General features: G+C 49.9%; 25 non-coding genes and 5 pseudogenes across 25 annotated transcripts; 17 read left to right on the top strand and 13 right to left on the bottom strand.

Moving 5' to 3' along the window:
• Positions 1-2,613: 2,613 nt before the first annotated feature.
• On the top strand, positions 2,614-2,777 carry LOC135049028 (U1 spliceosomal RNA). The gene has a single exon (XR_010240801.1). It is a non-coding gene; the product is annotated as a U1 spliceosomal RNA (small nuclear RNA).
• Positions 2,778-2,929: 152 nt separating this feature from the next.
• Positions 2,930-3,065, top strand: LOC135048967 (U1 spliceosomal RNA; annotated as a pseudogene).
• Positions 3,066-3,763: 698 nt separating this feature from the next.
• On the top strand, positions 3,764-3,927 carry LOC135049029 (U1 spliceosomal RNA). The gene has a single exon (XR_010240802.1). It is a non-coding gene; the product is annotated as a U1 spliceosomal RNA (small nuclear RNA).
• A 152-nt stretch (positions 3,928-4,079) lies between these two features.
• On the top strand, positions 4,080-4,242 carry LOC135048942 (U1 spliceosomal RNA). The gene has a single exon (XR_010240732.1). It is a non-coding gene; the product is annotated as a U1 spliceosomal RNA (small nuclear RNA).
• Positions 4,243-4,916: 674 nt separating this feature from the next.
• LOC135049006 (U1 spliceosomal RNA) lies at positions 4,917-5,080 on the top strand. Its single transcript, XR_010240780.1, has one exon. It is a non-coding gene; the product is annotated as a U1 spliceosomal RNA (small nuclear RNA).
• A 152-nt stretch (positions 5,081-5,232) lies between these two features.
• Positions 5,233-5,395, top strand: LOC135048960 (U1 spliceosomal RNA). Its single transcript, XR_010240746.1, has one exon. It is a non-coding gene; the product is annotated as a U1 spliceosomal RNA (small nuclear RNA).
• Positions 5,396-6,069: 674 nt separating this feature from the next.
• Positions 6,070-6,233, top strand: LOC135048898 (U1 spliceosomal RNA). Its single transcript, XR_010240690.1, has one exon. It is a non-coding gene; the product is annotated as a U1 spliceosomal RNA (small nuclear RNA).
• A 152-nt stretch (positions 6,234-6,385) lies between these two features.
• Positions 6,386-6,521, top strand: LOC135048981 (U1 spliceosomal RNA; annotated as a pseudogene).
• Positions 6,522-7,219: 698 nt separating this feature from the next.
• On the top strand, positions 7,220-7,383 carry LOC135048892 (U1 spliceosomal RNA). Its single transcript, XR_010240684.1, has one exon. It is a non-coding gene; the product is annotated as a U1 spliceosomal RNA (small nuclear RNA).
• Positions 7,384-7,535: 152 nt separating this feature from the next.
• On the top strand, positions 7,536-7,698 carry LOC135048918 (U1 spliceosomal RNA). Its single transcript, XR_010240709.1, has one exon. It is a non-coding gene; the product is annotated as a U1 spliceosomal RNA (small nuclear RNA).
• A 674-nt stretch (positions 7,699-8,372) lies between these two features.
• On the top strand, positions 8,373-8,536 carry LOC135048897 (U1 spliceosomal RNA). Its single transcript, XR_010240689.1, has one exon. It is a non-coding gene; the product is annotated as a U1 spliceosomal RNA (small nuclear RNA).
• Positions 8,537-8,688: 152 nt separating this feature from the next.
• Positions 8,689-8,851, top strand: LOC135048946 (U1 spliceosomal RNA). The gene has a single exon (XR_010240735.1). It is a non-coding gene; the product is annotated as a U1 spliceosomal RNA (small nuclear RNA).
• Positions 8,852-9,525: 674 nt separating this feature from the next.
• On the top strand, positions 9,526-9,689 carry LOC135049034 (U1 spliceosomal RNA). The gene has a single exon (XR_010240806.1). It is a non-coding gene; the product is annotated as a U1 spliceosomal RNA (small nuclear RNA).
• A 152-nt stretch (positions 9,690-9,841) lies between these two features.
• LOC135048916 (U1 spliceosomal RNA) lies at positions 9,842-10,004 on the top strand. The gene has a single exon (XR_010240707.1). It is a non-coding gene; the product is annotated as a U1 spliceosomal RNA (small nuclear RNA).
• A 674-nt stretch (positions 10,005-10,678) lies between these two features.
• On the top strand, positions 10,679-10,842 carry LOC135048998 (U1 spliceosomal RNA). The gene has a single exon (XR_010240772.1). It is a non-coding gene; the product is annotated as a U1 spliceosomal RNA (small nuclear RNA).
• Positions 10,843-10,994: 152 nt separating this feature from the next.
• LOC135048941 (U1 spliceosomal RNA) lies at positions 10,995-11,157 on the top strand. The gene has a single exon (XR_010240731.1). It is a non-coding gene; the product is annotated as a U1 spliceosomal RNA (small nuclear RNA).
• Positions 11,158-11,985: 828 nt separating this feature from the next.
• Positions 11,986-12,148, bottom strand: LOC135048945 (U1 spliceosomal RNA). The gene has a single exon (XR_010240734.1). It is a non-coding gene; the product is annotated as a U1 spliceosomal RNA (small nuclear RNA).
• Positions 12,149-12,616: 468 nt separating this feature from the next.
• Positions 12,617-12,779, top strand: LOC135048914 (U1 spliceosomal RNA). The gene has a single exon (XR_010240705.1). It is a non-coding gene; the product is annotated as a U1 spliceosomal RNA (small nuclear RNA).
• Positions 12,780-13,634: 855 nt separating this feature from the next.
• On the bottom strand, positions 13,635-13,770 carry LOC135048972 (U1 spliceosomal RNA; annotated as a pseudogene).
• Positions 13,771-13,922: 152 nt separating this feature from the next.
• Positions 13,923-14,086, bottom strand: LOC135049005 (U1 spliceosomal RNA). Its single transcript, XR_010240779.1, has one exon. It is a non-coding gene; the product is annotated as a U1 spliceosomal RNA (small nuclear RNA).
• A 674-nt stretch (positions 14,087-14,760) lies between these two features.
• On the bottom strand, positions 14,761-14,923 carry LOC135048975 (U1 spliceosomal RNA). The gene has a single exon (XR_010240755.1). It is a non-coding gene; the product is annotated as a U1 spliceosomal RNA (small nuclear RNA).
• Positions 14,924-15,075: 152 nt separating this feature from the next.
• Positions 15,076-15,239, bottom strand: LOC135049015 (U1 spliceosomal RNA). Its single transcript, XR_010240788.1, has one exon. It is a non-coding gene; the product is annotated as a U1 spliceosomal RNA (small nuclear RNA).
• Positions 15,240-15,913: 674 nt separating this feature from the next.
• On the bottom strand, positions 15,914-16,076 carry LOC135048911 (U1 spliceosomal RNA). Its single transcript, XR_010240702.1, has one exon. It is a non-coding gene; the product is annotated as a U1 spliceosomal RNA (small nuclear RNA).
• A 151-nt stretch (positions 16,077-16,227) lies between these two features.
• On the bottom strand, positions 16,228-16,391 carry LOC135048889 (U1 spliceosomal RNA). The gene has a single exon (XR_010240681.1). It is a non-coding gene; the product is annotated as a U1 spliceosomal RNA (small nuclear RNA).
• A 701-nt stretch (positions 16,392-17,092) lies between these two features.
• LOC135048958 (U1 spliceosomal RNA) lies at positions 17,093-17,228 on the bottom strand (annotated as a pseudogene).
• A 152-nt stretch (positions 17,229-17,380) lies between these two features.
• LOC135048940 (U1 spliceosomal RNA) lies at positions 17,381-17,544 on the bottom strand. Its single transcript, XR_010240730.1, has one exon. It is a non-coding gene; the product is annotated as a U1 spliceosomal RNA (small nuclear RNA).
• A 674-nt stretch (positions 17,545-18,218) lies between these two features.
• LOC135048932 (U1 spliceosomal RNA) lies at positions 18,219-18,381 on the bottom strand. The gene has a single exon (XR_010240722.1). It is a non-coding gene; the product is annotated as a U1 spliceosomal RNA (small nuclear RNA).
• A 152-nt stretch (positions 18,382-18,533) lies between these two features.
• Positions 18,534-18,697, bottom strand: LOC135049013 (U1 spliceosomal RNA). Its single transcript, XR_010240787.1, has one exon. It is a non-coding gene; the product is annotated as a U1 spliceosomal RNA (small nuclear RNA).
• A 695-nt stretch (positions 18,698-19,392) lies between these two features.
• LOC135048944 (U1 spliceosomal RNA) lies at positions 19,393-19,534 on the bottom strand (annotated as a pseudogene).
• Positions 19,535-19,686: 152 nt separating this feature from the next.
• Positions 19,687-19,850, bottom strand: LOC135049012 (U1 spliceosomal RNA). Its single transcript, XR_010240786.1, has one exon. It is a non-coding gene; the product is annotated as a U1 spliceosomal RNA (small nuclear RNA).
• Between the last annotated feature and the right edge of the window lie 912 nt (positions 19,851-20,762).

Raw genomic sequence — 20,762 nt, 5'->3', positions numbered from 1 at the left:
AGCACAAGACAATGAGCAGTGATACTGAGCACTGATGAGGATACTACTGAGAACTGACACTGAGCAGGAGAGACACACTACTAGTATTACTGAGCAGCAATAAGTAACCACTGATACTGAGCACTGATATTGAGATTTCCACTGAGAGAACATAGCCACGTCCTCTCCGCTCTCTCTTCAATGCACGAGTAAAAATGGCGGCAACGCGCAGCTCTTTATATGGAATCCGAATCTCGCGAGAATCCGACAGCGGGATGATGACATTTTCCCTTGTTCAGGTTTTCCGAGTCAGGCAGGAACAACCGAGCCTGCCTCGGACCAGTGTAAACCACGTGGAGTTCGTCGGGAATTCGGTTCTCGGAGAACCGAACCCGCTCCTCTATATATACTATATTACTATGTTACTGTAGTATACAGAACACCACAATGCAATGAGCAGTGATAGTGAGCACTGATGAGGATACTAGAACTGACACTGAGCAGCAAGATGCAGCACTGGACTATTAGTAATGTACTGTAGTATGCTGAGCACCACAATGCAGCACAAGACAATGAGCAGTGATACTGAGCACTGATGAGGATACTACTGAGAACTGACACTGAGCAGGAGAGACACACTACTAGTATTACTGAGCAGCAATAAGTAACCACTGATACTGAGCACTGATATTGAGATTTCCACTGAGAGAACATAGCCACGTCCTCTCCGCTCTCTCTTCAATGCACGAGTAAAAATGGCAGCAACGCGCAGCTCTTTATATGGAATCCGAATCTCACGAGAATCTGACAGCGGGATGATGACATTTTCCCTTGTTCAGGTTTTCCGAGTCAGGCAGGAACAACCGAGCCTGCCTCGGACCAATGTAAACCACGTGGAGTTCGTGGGGAATTCGGTTCTCGGAGAACCGAACCCACTCCTCTCTACCTTATACCCATCAATTGTTTTTATTTTCAATCTAAGCCCCTGCAGTTTTCTGTAAGCATCTGCTTCGCTATGATGATCAACAAGTCACAAGGGCAAACACTCAGGGCTTGAGGCGTAGATCTTAGGACCAGCTGCTACAAGCATGGCAGAGGTGTCACTATCACTGGTGACACCCAGAGAGGTGGCGAGGGAGATTGTAATGCAGTGCGCGCAGATAAACAGCGCAATGGTAAAAAGGAGGCATGGTTTCATAGGTAGGGGCGTGGCCTGGTGGCCTGAATCTACATTTTGTTGCTCCGGGTGTCCCGGGGGTTGGGGGCTGCACCCGGGGACTAGTGTGTGAGCGGTGCTGGCTCCTGCACAGTGACAGGGCATGGCCACCCAGCATGATGCCTCCCTTCTTGACCATGCTGTAATTGCAGTCGCACTGCAGTTCAGCGTGATCATAAAAAATGGTGTAGGCTCCTGCTGGTGCAGACTGTAGAGAAAAGCTGCTGTGACCACGCCCCCTGTGTCTCCTCCGTTGCAGACCCCATTTTGAAGCCTTGCCCCCGGACTAAGAGAAAAGAATGCCCTTGCGCACTATCCTGACTTCTCCTCCCGTCTGCTTAATTTGTGCCTTCCAACGCACAATGCGAACAACAGGTGGTGCTGCAGGGCCCACACACTTTTACTTGCCTTACAGAACAGCTCTGGAGCTGTTACAGTGCCCAGCTGCTGCAAGAAATCAGCTTGAATGCATCACGGGATGGGGCATGGCCAACATGAGCCCCACACCAAAGGAGGGTGGGGGTGTTTAATGCGAACTAGGGGTCATCCAAGCACTGCAAAAGGCCGCCATGCCCTGCATGCCCCTTTTCTCTTTTCATATGCAGATGAGGGTTCCAGTCAACTTTGGCCCACTGCTTGGATTTACATCACCGTATGCAAATCCGTCTGCTGCAGACCTTCCCCCAGGAGTGCTTGTACTAGTTGTTGCATATGGGCCCTCATTCCGAGTTGTTCGCTCTGTAAATTTCATCGCATCGCAGTGAAATTCTGCTTAGTACGCATGCGCAATATTCGCACTGCGACTGCGCCAAGTAATTTTACAATGAAGAAAGTATTTTTACTCACGGATTTTTCTTCGCTCCGGCGATCGTAATGTGATTGACAGGAAATGGGTGTTACTGGGCGGAAACAGGCCGTTTTATGGGCGTGTGGGAAAAAACGCTACAGTTTCCGGAAAAAACGCAGGAGTGGCCGGAGAAACGGGGGAGTGTCTGGGCGAACTCTGGGAGTGTTTGTGACGTCAAACCAGGAACGACAAGCACTGAACTGATCGCAGATGCAGAGTAAGTCTGAAGCTACTCTGAAACTGCTAAGTAGTTTGTAATCGCAATATTGCGAATACATCGGTCGCAATTTTAAGAAGCTAAGATTCACTCCCAGTAGGCGGCGGCTTAGCGTGTGTAACTCTGCTAAAATCGCCTTGCGAGTTATCAACTCGGAACGAGGGCCATGGTTTGATATTTGATGGTGCTTCAGTATTAGGCAGCCTTCCGCCCTCCCATGTTCATCTGAAAAGATGTGGTCTCCCTGCAGTTGTTGTCCCCAGATGAGAGTTCCCTTGTGCTGCCTCAGTTGAATCTCCTTTACTTGACAGAGATGTGCCTGAGCAGCGGCCCTCACCAGCCCTATCCCAAATCATACTTATTTTGCATAGGAGATACCATGGTCATGAAGATTGTTCTCCCAGGGTTAGGTTCATTCATTGCATTCTGGGTATGCTGACCCCTGTGATTTTCCCAAATGTGGGAAACTCGACTGCATTATTTGTGGTAGTGGGGGACTGTGTTTGTGCTTTCCTCTGGTCAGCTCTGGTAAAAGTCAGATTTCTTTGTCTCAGATCTTCCTCTAGCCTTGTTCTTCTTTCGAGAGTTCCCTGGTGCTGCTTCAGTTGGATCTCCTTCACTTCACAGGGGGGAACCCGAGCAGCGACCCTCCCCAGCTCTAGCCCAACTCCTACTTACCTGCCAGGTGAGATACTATGATCATGAAGGTGCTTCTCCCAGGGCAAGGCTCAACCATTGCACTCTGGGTGTGCTGCTCCTGCGATTTCCCCAAATGTGGGAAACTTGACTGCATAATTTGTGTTTCCCCTCGTCGGCTCTCGTATAATTCAGATCTCTTTGTCTCAGGTCTCTCTCCAGCCTAGTTTGCTGTCTGTTTCCACTTCTCTTTTCTTGAGCCGCTCCCTTCTATGCCCTTGCGCACTATCCTGACTTCTCCCGTCTGCTTACTTCGTGCCTTCCAACGCACAATGCGAACTACAGGTAGTGCTGCAGGGCCCACACCCTTTTACTTGCCTTACAGAGTAGCTCTGGAGCAGTTACAGTGCCCAGCTGCTGCAAGAAATCAGCTTTAATGCTTCAGGGGCTGGGGCATAGCCAACATGAGCCCCACACCGAAGGAGGGAGGAGGTGTGTAATGCAAACTAGGGGTCATCCAAGCGCTGCAAAAGGCCGCCATGCCCTGCACGCCCCTTTTCTCTTTTCATATGCAGACGAGGGTTGAAGCCAACTTTGACCCACTGCTTGGATGACATCACCATATGCAAATCCATCTGCTGCAGGCCTTCCCCCAGGAATGCTTGCACTAGTTGTTGCATTTGGTTTGTTGTTTGGGGGTGCTTCAGTATTAGGCAGCCTTCTGCCCTCACATGTTCATCTGAAAATATGTGTTCTCCCTGCAGTTGTTGTCCCCAGATGAGAGTTCCCTTGTGCTGCCTCAGTTGAAACTCCTTTACTTGACAGAGATGTGCCTGAGCAGCGGCCCTCCCCAGCCCTATCCCAAATCATACTTATTTTGCATAGGCGATACCATGGTCATGAAGATTGTTCTCCCAGGGTGAGGTTCATTCATTGCATTCTGGGTATGCTGACCCCTGTGATTTCCCCAAATGTGGGAAACTCGACTGCATTATTTGTGGTAGTGGGGGACTGTGTTTGTGCTTTCCTCTGGCCAGCTCTGGAAAAAGTCAGATTTCTTTGTCTCAGATCTTCCTCTAGCCTTGTTCTTCTTTCGAGAGTTCCCTTGTGCTGCCTCAGTTGGATCTCTTTCACTTGACAGGGGGGTGCCCGAACAGCGACCCTCCCCAGCTCTAGCCCAACTCCTACTTACCTGCCAGGTGAGATACTATGATCATGAAGGTGCTTCTCCCAGGGCAAGGCTCACCCATTGCACTCTGGGTGTGCTGCCCCTGCGATTTCCCCAAATGTGGGAAACTTGACTGCATAATTTGTGTTTCCCTTGGTCGGCTCTCGTATAATTCAGATCTCTTTGTCTCAGGTCTCTCTCCAGCCTAGTTTGCTGTCTGTTTCCACTTCTCTTTTCTTCAGCCGCTCCCTTCTATACCCTTGTGCACTATCCTGACTTCTCCTCCCGTCTGCTTACTTTGTGCCTTCCAATGCACAATGCAAACTACAGGTAGTGCTGCAGGGCCCACACCCTTTTACTTGCCTTACAGAGCAGCTCTGGAGCTGTTACAGTGCCCAGCTGCTGCAAGAAATCAGCTTGAATGCTCCAGGGGATGGGGCATGGCCAACATGAGCCCCACACCAAAGGAGGGTGGAGGTGTTTAATGCGAACTAGGGGTCATCCAAGCACCGCAAAAGGCCGCCATGCCCTGCACGCCCCTTTTCTCTTTTCATATGCAGATGAGGGTTGAAGCCAACTTTGACCCACTGCTTGGATGACATCACCGTATGCAAATCCGTCTTCTGCAGAACTTCCCCCAGGAATGCTTGCACTAGTTGTTGCATTTGGTTTGTTGTTTGGGGGTGCTTCAGTATTAGGCAGCCTTCTGCCCTCCCATGTTCATCTGAAAATATGTGTTCTCCCTGCAGTTGTTGTCCCCAGATGAGAGTTCCCTTGTGCTGCCTCAGTTAAATCTCCTTTACTTGACAGAGATGTGCATGAGCAGCGGCCCTCCCCAGCCCTATTCCAAATCATACTTATTTTGCATAGGAGATACCATGGTCATGAAGATTTTTCTCCCAGGGTGAGGTTCATTCATTGCATTTTGGGTATGCTGACCCCTGTGATTTCCCCAAATGTGGGAAACTCAACTGCATTATTTGTGGTAGTGGGGGACTGTGTTTGTGCTTTCCTCTGGTCAGCTCTGGTAAAAGTCAGATTTCTTTGTCTCAGATTTTCCTCTAGCCTTGTTCTTCTTTCGAGAGTTCCCTTGTGCTGCCTTAATTGGATCTCCTTCACTTTACAGGGGGGTACCCTAGCAGCGACCCTCCCCAGCTCTAGCCCAACTCCTACTTACCTGCCAGGTGAGATACTATGATCATGAAGGTGCTTCTCCCAGGGCAAGGCTAACCCATTGCACTCTGGGTGTGCTGCTCCTGCGATTTCCCCAAATGTGGGAAACTTGACTGTATAATTTGTGTTTCCCCTGGTCGGCTCTCGTATAATTCAGATCTCTTTGTCTCAGGTCTCTCTCCAGCCTAGTTTGCTGTCTGTTTCCACTTCTCTTTTCTTGAGCCGCTTACTTCTATGCCCTTGCGCACTATCCTGACTTCTCCTCCTGTCTGCTTACTTTGTGCCTTCCAACGCACAATGCGAACTACAGGTAGTGCTGCAGGGCCCACACCCTTTTACTTGCCTTACAGAGCAGCTCTGGAGCTGTTACAGTGCCCAGCTGCTGCAAGAAATCAGCTTGAATGCTTCAGGGGCTGGGGCATAGCCAACATGAGCCCCACACCAAAGGAGGGTGGAGGTGTTTAATGCAAACTAGGGGTCAGCCAAGCGCCGCAAAAGGCCACCATGCCCTGCACGCCCCTTTTCTCTTTTCATATGCAGACGAGGGTTGAAGCCAACTTTGACCCACTGCTTGGATGACATCACCATATGCAAATCCATCTGCGGCAGGCCTTCCCCCAGGAATGCTTGCACTAGTTGTTGCATTTGGTTTGTTGTTTGGGGGTGCTTCAGTATTAGGCAGTCCTCTGCCCTCCCATGTTCATCTGAAAATATATGTTCTCCCTGCAGTTGTTGTCCCAAGATGAGAGTTCCCTTGTGCTGCCTCAGTTGAATCTCCTTTACTTGACAGAGATGTGCATGAGCAGCGGCCCTCCCCAGCCCTATTCCAAATCATACTTATTTTGCATAGGAGATACCATGGTCATGAAGATTTTTCTCCCAGGGTGAGGTTCATTCATTGCATTTTGGGTATGCTGACCCCTGTGATTTCCCCAAATGTGGGAAACTTGACTGCATTATTTGTGGTAGTGGGAGACTGTGTTTGTGCTTTCCTCTGGTCAGCTCTGGTAAAAGTCAGATTTCTTTGTCTCAGATCTTCCTCTAGCCTTGTTCTTCTTTCGAGAGTTCCCTGGTGCTGCCTCAGTTGGATCTCCTTCACTTCACAGGGGGGAACCCGAGCAGCGACCCTCCCCAGCTCTTGCCCAACTCCTACTTACCTGCCAGGTGAGATACTATGATCATGAAGGTGCTTCTCCCAGGGCAAGGCTCAACCATTGCACTCTGGGTGTGCTGCTCCTGCGATTTCCCCAAATGTGGGAAACGTGACTGCATAATTTGTGTTTCCCCTCGTCGGCTCTCGTATAATTCAGATCTCTTTGTCTCAGGTCTCTCTCCAGCCTAGTTTGCTGTCTGTTTCCACTTCTCTTTTCTTGAGCCGCTCCCTTCTATGCCCTTGCGCACTATCCTGACTTCTCCCGTCTGCTTACTTCGTGCCTTCCAACGCACAATGCGAACTACAGGTAGTGCTGCAGGGCCCACACCCTTTTACTTGCCTTACAGAGTAGCTCTGGAGCAGTTACAGTGCCCAGCTGCTGCAAGAAATCAGCTTGAATGCTTCAGGGGCTGGGGCATAGCCAACATGAGCCCCACACCGAAGGAGGGTGGAGGTGTGTAATGCGAACTAGGGGTCATCCAAGCGCTGCAAAAGGCCGCCATGCCCTGCACGCCCCTTTTCTCTTTTCATATGCAGACGAGGGTTGAAGCCAACTTTGACCCACTGCTTGGATGACATCACCATATGCAAATCCATCTGCTGCAGGCCTTCCCCCAGGAATGCTTGCACTAGTTGTTGCATTTGGTTTGTTGTTTGGGGGTGCTTCAGTATTAGGCAGCCTTCTGCCCTCACATGTTCATCTGAAAATATGTGTTCTCCCTGCAGTTGTTGTCCCCAGATGAGAGTTCCCTTGTGCTGCCTCAGTTGAATCTCCTTTACTTGACAGAGATGTGCCTGAGCAGCGGCCCTCCCCAGCCCTATCCCAAATCATACTTATTTTGCATAGGCGATACCATGGTCATGAAGATTGTTCTCCCAAGGTGAGGTTCATTCATTGCATTCTGGGTATGCTGACCCCTGTGATTTCCCCAAATGTGGGAAACTCGACTGCATTATTTGTGGTAGTGGGGGACTGTGTTTGTGCTTTCCTCTGGTCAGCTCTGGAAAAAGTCAGATTTCTTTGTCTCAGATCTTCCTCTAGCCTTGTTCTTCTTTCGAGAGTTCCCTTGTGCTGCCTCAGTTGGATCTCTTTCACTTGACAGGGGGGTGCCCGAACAGCGACCCTCCCCAGCTCTAGCCCAACTCCTACTTACCTGCCAGGTGAGATACTATGATCATGAAGGTGCTTCTCCCAGGGCAAGGCTCACCCATTGCACTCTGGGTGTGCTGCCCCTGCGATTTCCCCAAATGTGGGAAACTTGACTGCATAATTTGTGTTTCCCCTGGTCGGCTCTCGTATAATTCAGATCTCTTTGTCTCAGGTCTCTCTCCAGCCTAGTTTGCTGTCTGTTTCCACTTCTCTTTTCTTGAGCCGCTCCCTTCTATGCCCTTGCGCACTATCCTGACTTCTCCTCCTGTCTGCTTACTTTGTGCCTTCCAACGCACAATGCGATCTACAGGTAGTGCTGCAGGGCCCAGACCCTTTTACTTGCCTTACAGAGCAGCTCTGGAGCTGTTACAGTGCCCAGCTGCTGCAAGAAATCAGCTTGAATGCTTCAGGGGCTGGGGCATAGCCAACATGAGCCCCACACCAAAGGAGGGTGGAGGTGTTTAATGCAAACTAGGGGTCAGCCAAGCGCCGCAAAAGGCCACCATGCCCTGCACGCCCCTTTTCTCTTTTCATATGCAGACGAGGGTTGAAGCCAACTTTGACCCACTGCTTGGATGACATCACCATATGCAAATCCATCTGCGGCAGGCCTTCCCCCAGGAATGCTTGCACTAGTTGTTGCATTTGGTTTGTTGTTTGGGGGTGCTTCAGTATTAGGCAGCCTTCTGCCCTCCCATGTTCATCTGAAAATATATGTTCTCCCTGCAGTTGTTGTCCCAAGATGAGAGTTCCCTTGTGCTGCCTCAGTTGAATCTCCTTTACTTGACAGAGATGTGCATGAGCAGCGGCCCTCCCCAGCCCTATTCCAAATCATACTTATTTTGCATAGGAGATACCATGGTCATGAAGATTTTTCTCCCAGGGTGAGGTTCATTCATTGCATTTTGGGTATGCTGACCCCTGTGATTTCCCCAAATGTGGGAAACTTGACTGCATTATTTGTGGTAGTGGGAGACTGTGTTTGTGCTTTCCTCTGGTCAGCTCTGGTAAAAGTCAGATTTCTTTGTCTCAGATTTTCCTTTAGCCTTGTTCTTCTTTCGAGAGTTCCCTTGTGCTGCCTCAGTTGGATCTCCTTCACTTTACAGGGGGGTACCCGAGCAGCGACCCTCCCCAGCTCTAGCCCAACTCCTACTTACCTGCCAGGTGAGATACTATGATCATGAAGGTGCTTCTCCCAGGGCAAGGCTCACCCATTGTACTCTGGGTGTGCTGCTCCTGCGATTTCCCCAAATGTGGGAAACTTGACTGCATAATTTGTGTTTCCCCTGGTCGGCTCTCGTATAATTCAGATCTCTTTGTCTCAGGTCTCTCTCCAGCCTAGTTTGCTGTCTGTTTCCACTTCTCTTTTCTTCAGCCGCTCCCTTCTATACCCTTGTGCACTATCCTGACTTCTCCTCCCGTCTGCTTACTTTGTGCCTTCCAATGCACAATGCAAACTACAGGTAGTGCTGCAGGGCCCACACCCTTTTACTTGCCTTACAGAGCAGCTCTGGAGCTGTTGCAGTGCCAAGCTGCTGCAAGAAATCAGCTTGAATGCTTCAGGGGCTGGGGCATAGCCAACATGAGCCCCACACCGAAGAAGGGTGGAGGTGTTTAATGCAAACTAGGGGTCAGACAAGCGCAGCAAAAGGCCACCATGCCCTGCACGCCCCTTTTCTGTTTTCATATGCAGACGAGGGTTGAAGCCAACTTTGACCCACTGCTTGGATGACATCACCATATGCAAATCCATCTGCGGCAGGCCTTCCCCCAGGAATGCTTGCACTAGTTGTTGCATTTGGTTTGTTGTTTGGGGGTGCTTCAGTATTAGGCAGCCGTCTGCCCTCCCATGTTCATCTGAAAATATGTGTTCTCCCTGCAGTTGTTGTCCCTAGATGAGAGTTCCCTTGTGCTGCCTCAGTTGAATCTCCTTAACTTGACAGAGATGTGCCTGAGCAGCGGCCCTCCCCAGCTCTATCCCAAATCATACTTAATTTGCATAGGAGATACCATGGTCATGAAGATTATTCTCCCAGGGTGAGGTTCATTCATTGCATTCTGGGTATGCTGACCCCTGTGATTTCCCCAAATGTGGGAAACTCGACTGCTTTATTTGTGGTAGTGGGGGACTGTGTTTGTGCTTTCCTCTGGTCAGCTCTGGTAAAAGTCAGATTTCTTTGTCTCAGATCTTCCTCTAGCCTTGTTCTTCTTTCGAGAGTTCCCTTGTGCTGCCTCAGTTGGATCTCCTTCACTTGACAGGGGGGTGCCCGAGCAGAGACCCTCCCCAGCTCTAGCCCAACTCCTACTTACCTGCCAGGTGAGATACTATGATCATGAAGGTGCTTCTCCCAGGGCAAGGCTCACCCATTGCACTCTGGGTGTGCTGCCCCTGCGATTTCCCCAAATGTGGGAAACTTGACTGCATAATTTGTGTTTCCCCTGGTCGGCTCTCGTATAATTCAGATCTCTTTGTCTCAGGTCTCTCTCCAGCCTAGTTTGCTGTCTGTTTCCACTTCTCTTTTCTTCAGCCGCTCCCTTCTATACCCTTGTGCACTATCCTGACTTCTCCTCCCGTCTGCTTACTTTGTGCCTTCCAATGCACAATGCAAACTACAGGTAGTGCTGCAGGGCCCACACCCTTTTACTTGCCTTACAGAGCAGCTCTGGAGCTGTTACAGTGCCCAGCTGCTGCAAGAAATCTGCTTGAATGCTTCAGGGGATGGGGCATGGCCAACATGAGCCCCACACCAAAGGAGGGTGGAGGTGTTTAATGCGAACTAGGGGTCATCCAAGCACCGCAAAAGGCCGCCATGCCCTGCACGCCCCTTTTCTCTTTTCATATGCAGATGAGGGTTGAAGCCAACTTTGACCCACTGCTTGTATGACATCACCGTATGCAAATCCGTCTTCTGCAGAACTTCCCCCAGGAATGCTTGCACTAGTTGTTGCATTTGGTTTGTTGTTTGGGGGTGCTTCAGTATTAGGCAGCCTTCTGCCCTCCCATGTTCATCTGAAAATATGTGTTCTCCCTGCAGTTGTTGTCCCCAGATGAGAGTTCCCTTGTGCTGCCTCAGTTAAATCTCCTTTACTTGACAGAGATGTGCATGAGCAGCGGCCCTCCCCAGCCCTATTCCAAATCATACTTATTTTGCATAGGAGATACCATGGTCATGAAGATTGTTCTCCCAGGGTGAGGTTCATTCATTGCATTTTGGGTATGCTGACCCCTGTGATTTCCCCAAATGTGGGAAACTCAACTGCATTATTTGTGGTAGTGGGGGACTGTGTTTGTGCTTTCCTCTGGTCAGCTCTGGTAAAAGTCAGATTTCTTTGTCTCAGATTTTCCTCTTGCCTTGTTCTTCTTTCGAGAGTTCCCTTGTGCTGCCTCAGTTGGATCTCCTTCACTTGACAGGGGGGTACCCGAGCAGCGACCCTCCCCAGCTCTAGCCCAACTCCTACTTACCTGCCAGGTGAGATACTATGATCATGAAGGTGCTTCTCCCAGGGCAAGGCTCACCCATTGCACTCTGGGTGTGCTGCTCCTGCGATTTCCCCAAATGTGGGAAACTTGACTGCATAATTTGTGTTTCCCCTGGTCGGCTCTCGTATAATTCAGATCTCTTTGTCTCAGGTCTCTCTCCAGCCTAGTTTGCTGTCTGTTTCCACTTCTCTTTTCTTCAGCCGCTCCCTTCTATACCCTTGTGCACTATCCTGACTTCTCCTCCCGTCTGCTTACTTTGTGCCTTCCAATGCACAATGCAAACTACAGGTAGTGCTGCAGGGCCCACACCCTTTTACTTGCCTTACAGAGCAGCTCTGGAGCTGTTAAAGTGCCCAGCTGCTGCAAGAAATCAGCTTGAATGCTTCAGGGGCTGGGGCATAGCCAACATGAGCCCCACACCGAAGGAGGGTGGAGGTGTTTAATGCAAACTAGGGGTCGGTCAAGCGCCGCAAAAGGCCACCATGCCCTGCACGCCCCTTTTCTGTTTTCATATGCAGACGAGGGTTGAAGCCAACTTTGACCCACTGCTTGGATGACATCACCATATGCAAATCCATCTGCGGCAGGCCTTCCCCCAGGAATGCTTGCACTAGTTGTTGCATTTGGTTTGTTGTTTGGGGGTGCTTCAGTATTAGTCAGCCTTCTGCTCCACCCTCCTTTGGTGTGGGGCTCATGTTGGCCATGTCCCATCCCCTGAAGCATTCAAGCAGATTTCTTGCAGCAGCTGGGCACTGTAACAGCTCCAGAGCTGCTCTGTAAGGCAAGTAAAAGGGTGTGGGCCCTGCAGCACTACCTGTAGTTTGCATTGTGCATTGGAAGGCACAAAGTAAGCAGACGGGAGGAGAAGTCAGGATAGTGCACAAGGGTATAGAAGGGAGCGGCTGAAGAAAAGAGAAGTGGAAACAGACAGCAAACTAGGCTGGAGAGAGATCTGAGACAAAGAGATCTGAATTATACGAGAGCCGACCAGGGGAAACACAAATTATGCAGTCAAGTTTCCCACATTTGGGGAAATCGCAGGGGCTGCACACCCAGAGTGCAATGGGTGAGCCTTGCCCTGGGAGAAGCACCTTCATGATCATAGTATCTCACCTGGCAGGTAAGTAGGAGTTGGGCTAGAGCTGGGGAGGGTCGCTGCTCGGGCACCCCCCTGTTAAGTGAAGGAGATCCAACTGAGGCAGCACAAGGGAACTCTCAAAAGAAGAACAAGGCTAGAGGAAGATCTGAAACAAAGAAATCTGACTTTTACCAGAGCTGACCAGAAGAAAACACAAACACAGTCCCCCACTACCACAAATAAAGCAGTCGAGTTTCCCACATTTGGGGAAATCACAGGGGTCAGCATACCCAAAATGCAATGAATGAACCTCACCTCGACTGCTTTATTTGTGGTAGTGGGGGACTGTGTTTGTGTTTTCTTCTGGTCAGCTCTGGTAAAAGTCAGATTTCTTTGTTTCAGATCTTCCTCTAGCCTTGTTCTTCTTTTGAGAGTTCCCTTGTGCTGCCTCAGTTGGATCTCCTTCACTTAACAGGGGGGTGCCCGAGCAGCGACCCTCCCCAGCTCTAGCCCAACTCATACTTACCTGCCAGGTGAGATACTATGATCATGAAGGTGCTTCTCCCAGGGCAAGGCTCACCCATTGCACTCTGGGTGTGCTGCCCCTGCGATTTCCCCAAATGTGGGAAACTTGACTGCATAATTTGTGTTTCCCCTGGTCGGCTATCGTATAATTCAGATCTCTTTGTCTCAGATCTCTCTCCAGCCTAGTTTGCTGTCTGTTTCCACTTCTCTTTTCTTCAGCCGCTCCCTTCTATACCCTTGTGCACTATCCTGACTTCTCCTCCCGTCTGCTTACTTTGTGCCTTCCAATGCACAATGCAAACTACAGGTAGTGCTGCAGGGCCCACACCCTTTTACTTGCCTTACAGAGCAGCTCTTGAGCTGTTACAGTGCCCAGCTGCTGCAAGAAATCTGCTTGAAAGCTTCAGGGGATGGGGCATGGCCAACATGAGCCCCACACCAAAGCAGGGTGCAGCAGAAGGCTGCCTAATACTGAAGCACCCCCAAACAACAAACCAAATGCAACAACTAGTGCAAGCATTCCTGGGGGAAGGCCTGCCGCAGATGGATTTGCATATGGTGATGTCATCCAAGCAGTGGGTCAAAGTTGGCTTCAACCCTCATCTGCATATGAAAACAGAAAAGGGGCGTGCAGGGCATGGTGGCCTTTTGCGGCGCTTGACTGACCCCTAGTTTGCATTAAACACCTCCACCCTCCTTCGGTGTGGGGATGATGTTGGCTATGCCCCAGCCCCTGAAGCATTCAAGCTGATTTCTTGCAGCAGCTGGGCACTGTAACAGCTCCAGAGCTGCTCTGTAAGGCAAGTAAAAGGGTGTGGGCCCTGCAGCACTACCTGTAGTTTGCATTGTGCATTGGAAGGCACAAAGTAAGCAGACGGGAGGAGAAGTCAGGATAGTGCACAAGGGTATAGAAGGGAGCGGCTGAAGAAAAGAGAAGTGGAAACAGACAGCAAACTAGGCTGGAGAGAGACCTGAGACAAAGAGATCTGAATTATACGAGAGCCGACGAGGGGAAACACAAATTATGCAGTCAAGTTTCCCACATTTGGGGAAATCGCAGGAGCAGCACACCCAGAGTACAATGGGTGAGCCTTGCCCTGGGAGAAGCACCTTAATGATCATAGTATCTCACCTGGCAGGTAAGTAGGAGTTGGGCTAGAGCTGGGGAGGGTCGCTGCTCGGGTACCCCCCTGTAAAGTGAAGGAGATCCAACAAAGGCAGCACAAGGGAACTCTCGAAAGAAGAACAAGGCTAGAGGAAAATGTGAGACAAAGAAATCTGACTTTTACTAGAGCTGACCAGAGGAAAGCACAAACACAGTCCCCCACTACCACAAATAATGCAGTTGAGTTTCCCACATTTGGGGAAATCACAGGGGTCAGCATACCCAAAATGCAATGAATGAACCTCACCCTGGGAGAAAAATCTTCATGACCATGGTATCTCCTATGCAAAATAAGTATGATTTGGAATAGGGCTGGGGAGGGCCGCTGCTCATGCACATCTCTGTCAAGTAAAGGAGATTCAACTGAGGCAGCACAAGGGAACTCTCATCTGGGGACAACAACTGCAGGGAGAACATATATTTTCAGATGAACATGGGAGGGCAGAAAGCTGCCTAATACTGAAGCACCCCCAAACAACAAACCAAATGCAACAACTAGTGCAAGCATTCCTGGGGGAAGGCCTGCCGCAGATGGATTTGCATATGGTGATGTCATCCAAGCAGTGGGTCAAAGTTGGCTTCAACCCTCGTCTGCATATGAAAAGAGAAAAGGGGCGTGCAGGGCATGGTGGCCTTTTGCGGCACTTGGCTGACCCCTAGTTTGCATTAAACACCTCCACCCTCCTTTGGTGTGGGGCTCATGTTGGCTATGCCCCAGCCCCTGAAGCATTCAAGCTGATTTCTTGCAGCAGCTGGGCACTGTAACAGCTCCAGAGCTGCTCTGTAAGGCAAGTAAAAGGGTGTGGGCCCTGCAGCACTACCTGTAGTTCGCATTGTGCGTTGGAAGGCACAAAGTAAGCAGACAGGAGGAGAAGTCAGGATAGTGCGCAAGGGCATAGAAGGGAGCGGCTCAAGAAAAGAGAAGTGGAAACAGACAGCAAACTAGGCTGGAGAGAGACCTGAGACAAAGAGATCTGAATTATACGAGAGCCGACCAGGGGAAACACAAATTATGCAGTCAAGTTTCCCACATTTGGGGAAATCGCAGGAGCAGCACACCTAGAGTGCAATGGGTGAGCCTTGCCCTGGGAGAAGCACCTTCATGATCATAGTATCTCACCTGGCAGGTAAGTAGGAGTTGGGCTAGAGCTGGGGAGGATCGCTGCTCGGGTACCCCCCTGTAAACTGAAGGAGATCCAACTGAGGCAGCACAAGGGAACTCTCGAAAGAAGAACAAGGCTAGAGGAAAATCTGAGACAAAGAAATCTGACTTTTACCAGAGCTGACCAGAGGAAAGCACAAACACAGTCCCCCACTACCACAAATAATGCAGTCAAGTTTCCCACATTTGGGGAAATCACAGGGGTCAGCATACCCAAAATGCAATGAATGAACCTCACCCTGGGAGAACAATCTTCATGACCATGGTATCTCCTATGCAAAATAAGTATGATTTGGAATAGGGCTGGGGAGGGCCGCTGCTCATGCACATCTCTGTCAAGTAAAGGAGATTCAACTGAGGCAGCACAAGGGAACTCTCATCTGGGGACAACAACTGCAGGGAGAACACATATTTTCAGATGAACATGGGAGGGCAGAAGGCTGCCTAATACTGAAGCACCCCCAAACAACAAACCAAATGCAACAACTAGTGCAAGCATTCCTGGGGGAAGTTCTGCAGAAGACGGATTTGCATTCGGTGATGTCATCCAAGCAGTGGGTCAAAGTTGGCTTCAACCCTCATCTGCATATGAAAAGAGAAAAGGAGCGTGCAGGGCATGGCGGCCTTTTGCGGTGCTTGGATGACCCCTAGTTCGCATTAAACACCTCCACCCTCCTTTGGTGTGGGGCTCATGTTGGCCATGCCCCATCCCCTGAAGCATTCAAGCTGATTTCTTGCAGCAGCTGGGCACTGTAACATCTCCAGAGCTGCTCTGTAAGGCAAGTAAAAGGGTGTGGGCCCTGCAGCACTACCTGTAGTTTGCATTGTGCATTGGAAGGCACAAAGTAAGCAGACGGGAGGAGAAGTCAGGATAGTGCACAAGGGTATAGAAGGGAGCGGCTGAAGAAAAGAGAAGTGGAAACAGACAGCAAACTAGGTTGGAGAGAGACCTGAGACAAAGAGATCTGAATTACACGAGAGCCGACCAGGGGAAACACAAATTATGCAGTCAAGTTTCCCACATTTGGGGAAATCGCAGGGGCAGCACACCCAGAGTGCAATGGGTGAGCCTTGCCCTGGGAGAAGCACCTTCATGATCATAGTATCTCACCTGGCAGGTAAGTAGGAGTTGGGCTAGAGCTGGGGAGGGTCTCTGCTTGGGCACCCCCCTGTCAAGTGAAGGAGATCCAACTGAGGCAGCACAAGGGAACTCTCAAAAGAAGAACAAGGCTAGAGGAAGATCTGAACAAAGAAATCTGACTTTTACCAGAGCTGACCAGAGGAAAACACAAACACAGTCCCCCACTACCACAAATAAAGCAGTCGAGTTTCCCACATTTGGGGAAATCACAGGGGTCAGCATACCCATAATGCAATGAATGAACCTCACCCTGGGAGAATAATCTTCATGACCATGGTATCTCCTATGCAAAATAAGTATGATTTGGGATAGAGCTGGGGAGGGCCGCTGCTCAGGCACATCTCTGTCAAGTAAAGGAGATTCAACTGAGGCAGCACAAGGGAACTCTCATCTTGGGACAACAACTGCAGGGAGAACATATATTTTCAGATGAACATGGGAGGGCAGAAGGCTGCCTAATACTGAAGCACCCCCAAACAACAAACCAAATGCAACAACTAGTGCAAGCATTCCTGGGGGAAGGCCTGCCGCAGATGGATTTGCATATGGTGATGTCATCCAAGCAGTGGGTCAAAGTTGGCTTCAACCCTCGTCTGCATATGAAAAGAGAAAAGGGGCGTGCAGGGCATGGTGGCCTTTTGCGGCGCTTGGCTGACCCCTAGTTTGCATTAAACACCTCCACCCTCCTTTGGTGTGGGGCTCATGTTGGCTATGCCCCAGCCCCTGAAGCATTCAAGCTGATTTCTTGCAGCAGCTGGGCACTGTAACAGCTCCAGAGCTGCTCTGTAAGGCAAGTAAAAGGGTGTGGGCCCTGCAGCACTACCTGTAGTTTGCATTGTGCATTGGAAGGCACAAAGTAAGCAGACGGGAGGAGAAGTCAGGATAGTGCACAAGGGTATAGAAGGGAGCGGCTGAAGAAAAGAGAAGTGGAAACAGACAGCAAACTAGGCTGGAGAGAGACCTGAGACAAAGAGATCTGAATTATACGAGAGCCGACGAGGGGAAACACAAATTATGCAGTCAAGTTTCCCACATTTGGGGAAATTGCAGGAGCAGCACACCCAGAGTGCAATGGTTGAGCCTTGCCCTGGGAGAAGCACCTTCATGATCATAGTATCTCACCTGGCAGGTAAGTAGGAGTTGGGCTAGAGCTGGGGAGGGTCGCTGCTCGGGTTCCCCCCTGTGAAGTGAAGGAGATCCAACTGAGGCAGCACCAGGGAACTCTCGAAAGAAGAACAAGGCTAGAGGAAGATCTGAGACAAAGAAATCTGACTTTTACCAGAGCTGACCAGAGGAAAGCACAAACACAGTCCCCCACTACCACAAATAATGCAGTCGAGTTTCCCACATTTGGGAAAATCACAGGGGTCAGCATACCCAGAATGCAATGAATGAACCTCACCCTGGGAGAACAATCTTCATGACCATGGTATCTCCTATGCAAAATAAGTATGATTTGGGATAGGGCTGGTGAGGGCAGCTGCTCAGGCACATCTCTGTCAAGTAAAGGAGATTCAACTGAGGCAGCACAAGTGAACTCTCATCTGGGGACAACAACTGCAGGGAGACCACATCTTTTCAGATGAACATGGGAGGGCGGAAGGCTGCCTAATACTGAAGCACCATCAAATATCAAACCATATGCAACAACTAGTACAAGCACTCCTGGGGGAAGGTCTGCAGCAGACGGATTTGCATACGGTGATGTTATCCAAGCAGTGGGCCAAAGTTGACTGGAACCCTCATCTGCATATGAAAAGAGAAAAGGGGCATGCAGGGCATGGCGGCCTTTTGCAGTGCTTGGATGACCCCTAGTTCGCATTAAACACCTCCCCCCTCCTTTGGTGTGGGGCTCATGTTGGCCATGCCCCATCCCCTGAAGCATTCAAGCTGATTTCTCGCAGCAGCTGGGCACTGTAACAGCTCCAGAGCTGCTCTGTAAGGCAAGTAAAAGGGTGTGGGCCCTGCAGCACTACCTGTAGTTTGCATTGTGCATTGGAAGGCACAAAGTAAGCAGACGGGAGGAGAAGTCAGGATAGTGCACAAGGGTATAGAAGGGAGCGGCTGAAGAAAAGAGAAGTGGAAACAGACAGCAAACTAGGCTGGAGAGAGACCTGAGACAAATAGATCTGAATTATACGAGAGCCGACCAGGGGAAACACAAATTATGCAGTCAAGTTTCCCACATTTGGGGAAATCGCAGGGGCAGCACACCCAGAGTGCAATGGGTGAGCCTTGCCCTGGGAGAAGCACCTTCATGATCATAGTATCTCACCTGGCAGGTAAGTAGGAGTTGGGCTAGAGCTGGGGAGGGTCGCTGCTCGGGTACCCCCCTGTCAAGTGAAGGAGATCCAACTGAGGCAGCACAATGGAACTCTCGAAAGAAGAACAAGGCTAGAGGAAAATCTGAGACAAAGAAATCTGACTTTTACCAGAGCTGACCAGAGGAAAGCACAAACACAGTCCCCCACTACCACAAATAATGCAGTCAAGTTTCCCACATTTGGGGAAATCACAGGGGTCAGCATACCCAAAATGCAATGAATGAACCTCACCCTGGGAGAACAATCTTCATGACCATGGTATCTCCTATGCAAAATAAGTATGATTTGGAATAGGGCTGGGGAGGGCCGCTGCTCATGCACATCTCTGTCAAGTAAAGGAGATTCTACTGAGGCAGCACAAGGGAACTCTCATCTGGGGACAACAACTGCAGGGAGAACACATATTTTCAGATGAACATGGGAGGGCAGAAGGCTGCCTAATACTGAAGCACCCCCAAACAACAAACCAAATGCAACAACTAGTGCAAGCATTCCTGGGGGAAGTTCTGCAGAAGACGGATTTGCATACGGTGATGTCATCCAAGCAGTGGGTCAAAGTTGGCTTCAACCCTCATCTGCATATGAAAAGAGAAAAGGGGCGTGCAGGGCATGGCGGCCTTTTGCGGTGCTTGGATGACCCCTAGTTCGCATTAAACACCTCCACCCTCCTTTGGTGTGGGGCTCATGTTGGCCATGCCCCATCCCCTGAAGCATTCAAGCTGATTTCTTGCAGCAGCTGGGCACTGTAACAGCTCCAGAGCTGCTCTGTAAGGCAAGTAAAAGGGTGTGGGCCCTGCAGCACTACCTGTAGTTTGCATTGTGCATTGGAAGGCACAAAGTAAGCAGACGGGAGGAGAAGTCAGGATAGTGCACAAGGGTATAGAAGGGAGCGGTTGAAGAAAAGAGAAGTGGAAACAGACAGCAAACTAGGCTGGAGAGAGACCTGAGACAAAGAGATCTAAATTATACGAGAGCCGACCAGGGGAAACACAAATTATGCAGTCAAGTTTCCCACATTTGGGGAAATCGCAGGGGCAGCACACCCAGAGTGCAATGGGTGAGCCTTGCCCTGGGAGAAGCACCTTCATGATCATAGTATCTCACCTGGCAGGTAAGTAGGAGTTGGGCTAGAGCTGGGGAGGGTCGCTGTTCGGGCACCCCCCTGTCAAGTGAAAGAGATCCAACTGAGGCAGCACAAGGGAACTCTCGAAAGAAGAACAAGGCTAGAGGAAGATCTGAGACAAAGAAATCTGACTTTTACCAGAGCTGACCAGAGGAAAGCACAAACACAGTCCCCCACTACCACAAATAATGCAGTCGAGTTTCCCACATTTGGGAAAATCACAGGGGTCAGCATACCCAGAATGCAATGAATGAACCTCACCCTTGGAGAACAATCTTCATGACCATGGTATCTCCTATGCAAAATAAGTATGATTTGGGATAGGGCTGGTGAGGGCAGCTGCTCAGGCACATCTCTGTCAAGTAAAGGAGATTCAACTGAGGCAGCACAAGTGAACTCTCATCTGGGGACAACAACTGCAGGGAGACCACATCTTTTCAGATGAACATGGGAGGGCGGAAGGCTGCCTAATACTGAAGCACCATCAAATATCAAACCATATGCAACAACTAGTACAAGCACTCCTGGGGGAAGGTCTGCAGCAGACGGATTTGCATACGGTGATGTTATCCAAGCAGTGGGCCAAAGTTGACTGGAACCCTCATCTGCATATGAAAAGAGAAAAGGGGCATGCAGGGCATGGCGGCCTTTTGCAGTGCTTGGATGACCCCTAGTTCGCATTAAACACCTCCCCCCTCCTTTGGTGTGGGGCTCATGTTGGCCATGCCCCATCCCCTGAAGCATTCAAGCTGATTTCTTGCAGCAGCTGGGCACTGTAACAGCTCCAGAGCTGCTCTGTAAGGCAAGTAAAAGGGTGTGGGCCCTGCAGCACTACCTGTAGTTTGCATTCTAGTGTCTTTCGTTTGGGAGAAAAATGCAAAGGTACAATACAGCTTTTCCTTGCCGATATCTCTCTTTTGCAAAGAGCTAGGCATTGGAAAATTCAGGGCTATACCGTGTAGATGAAGCACTAACAGGAGGCTTTTAAATTTTCATTCTAGTGTCTTTCGTTTGGGAGAAAAATGCAAAGGTACAATACAGCTTTTCCTTGCCAATATCTCTCTTTTGCAAAGAGCTAGGCATTGGAAAATTCAGGGCTATAACGTGTAGATGAAGCACTAACAGGAGGCTTTAAAATTTTCATTCTAGTGTCTTTCGTTTGGGAGAAAAATGCAAAAGTACAATGCAGCTTTTCCTTGCCGATATCTCTCTTTTGCAAAGAGA

This window comes from Pseudophryne corroboree, unplaced genomic scaffold (assembly GCF_028390025.1).
Source record: "Pseudophryne corroboree isolate aPseCor3 unplaced genomic scaffold, aPseCor3.hap2 scaffold_984, whole genome shotgun sequence".
Classification (NCBI taxonomy): Eukaryota; Metazoa; Chordata; class Amphibia; order Anura; family Myobatrachidae; genus Pseudophryne; species Pseudophryne corroboree.
The sequence above is the reverse complement of the archived record's forward strand: the minus strand, read 5'-3'. Positions and strand labels throughout refer to the sequence as shown.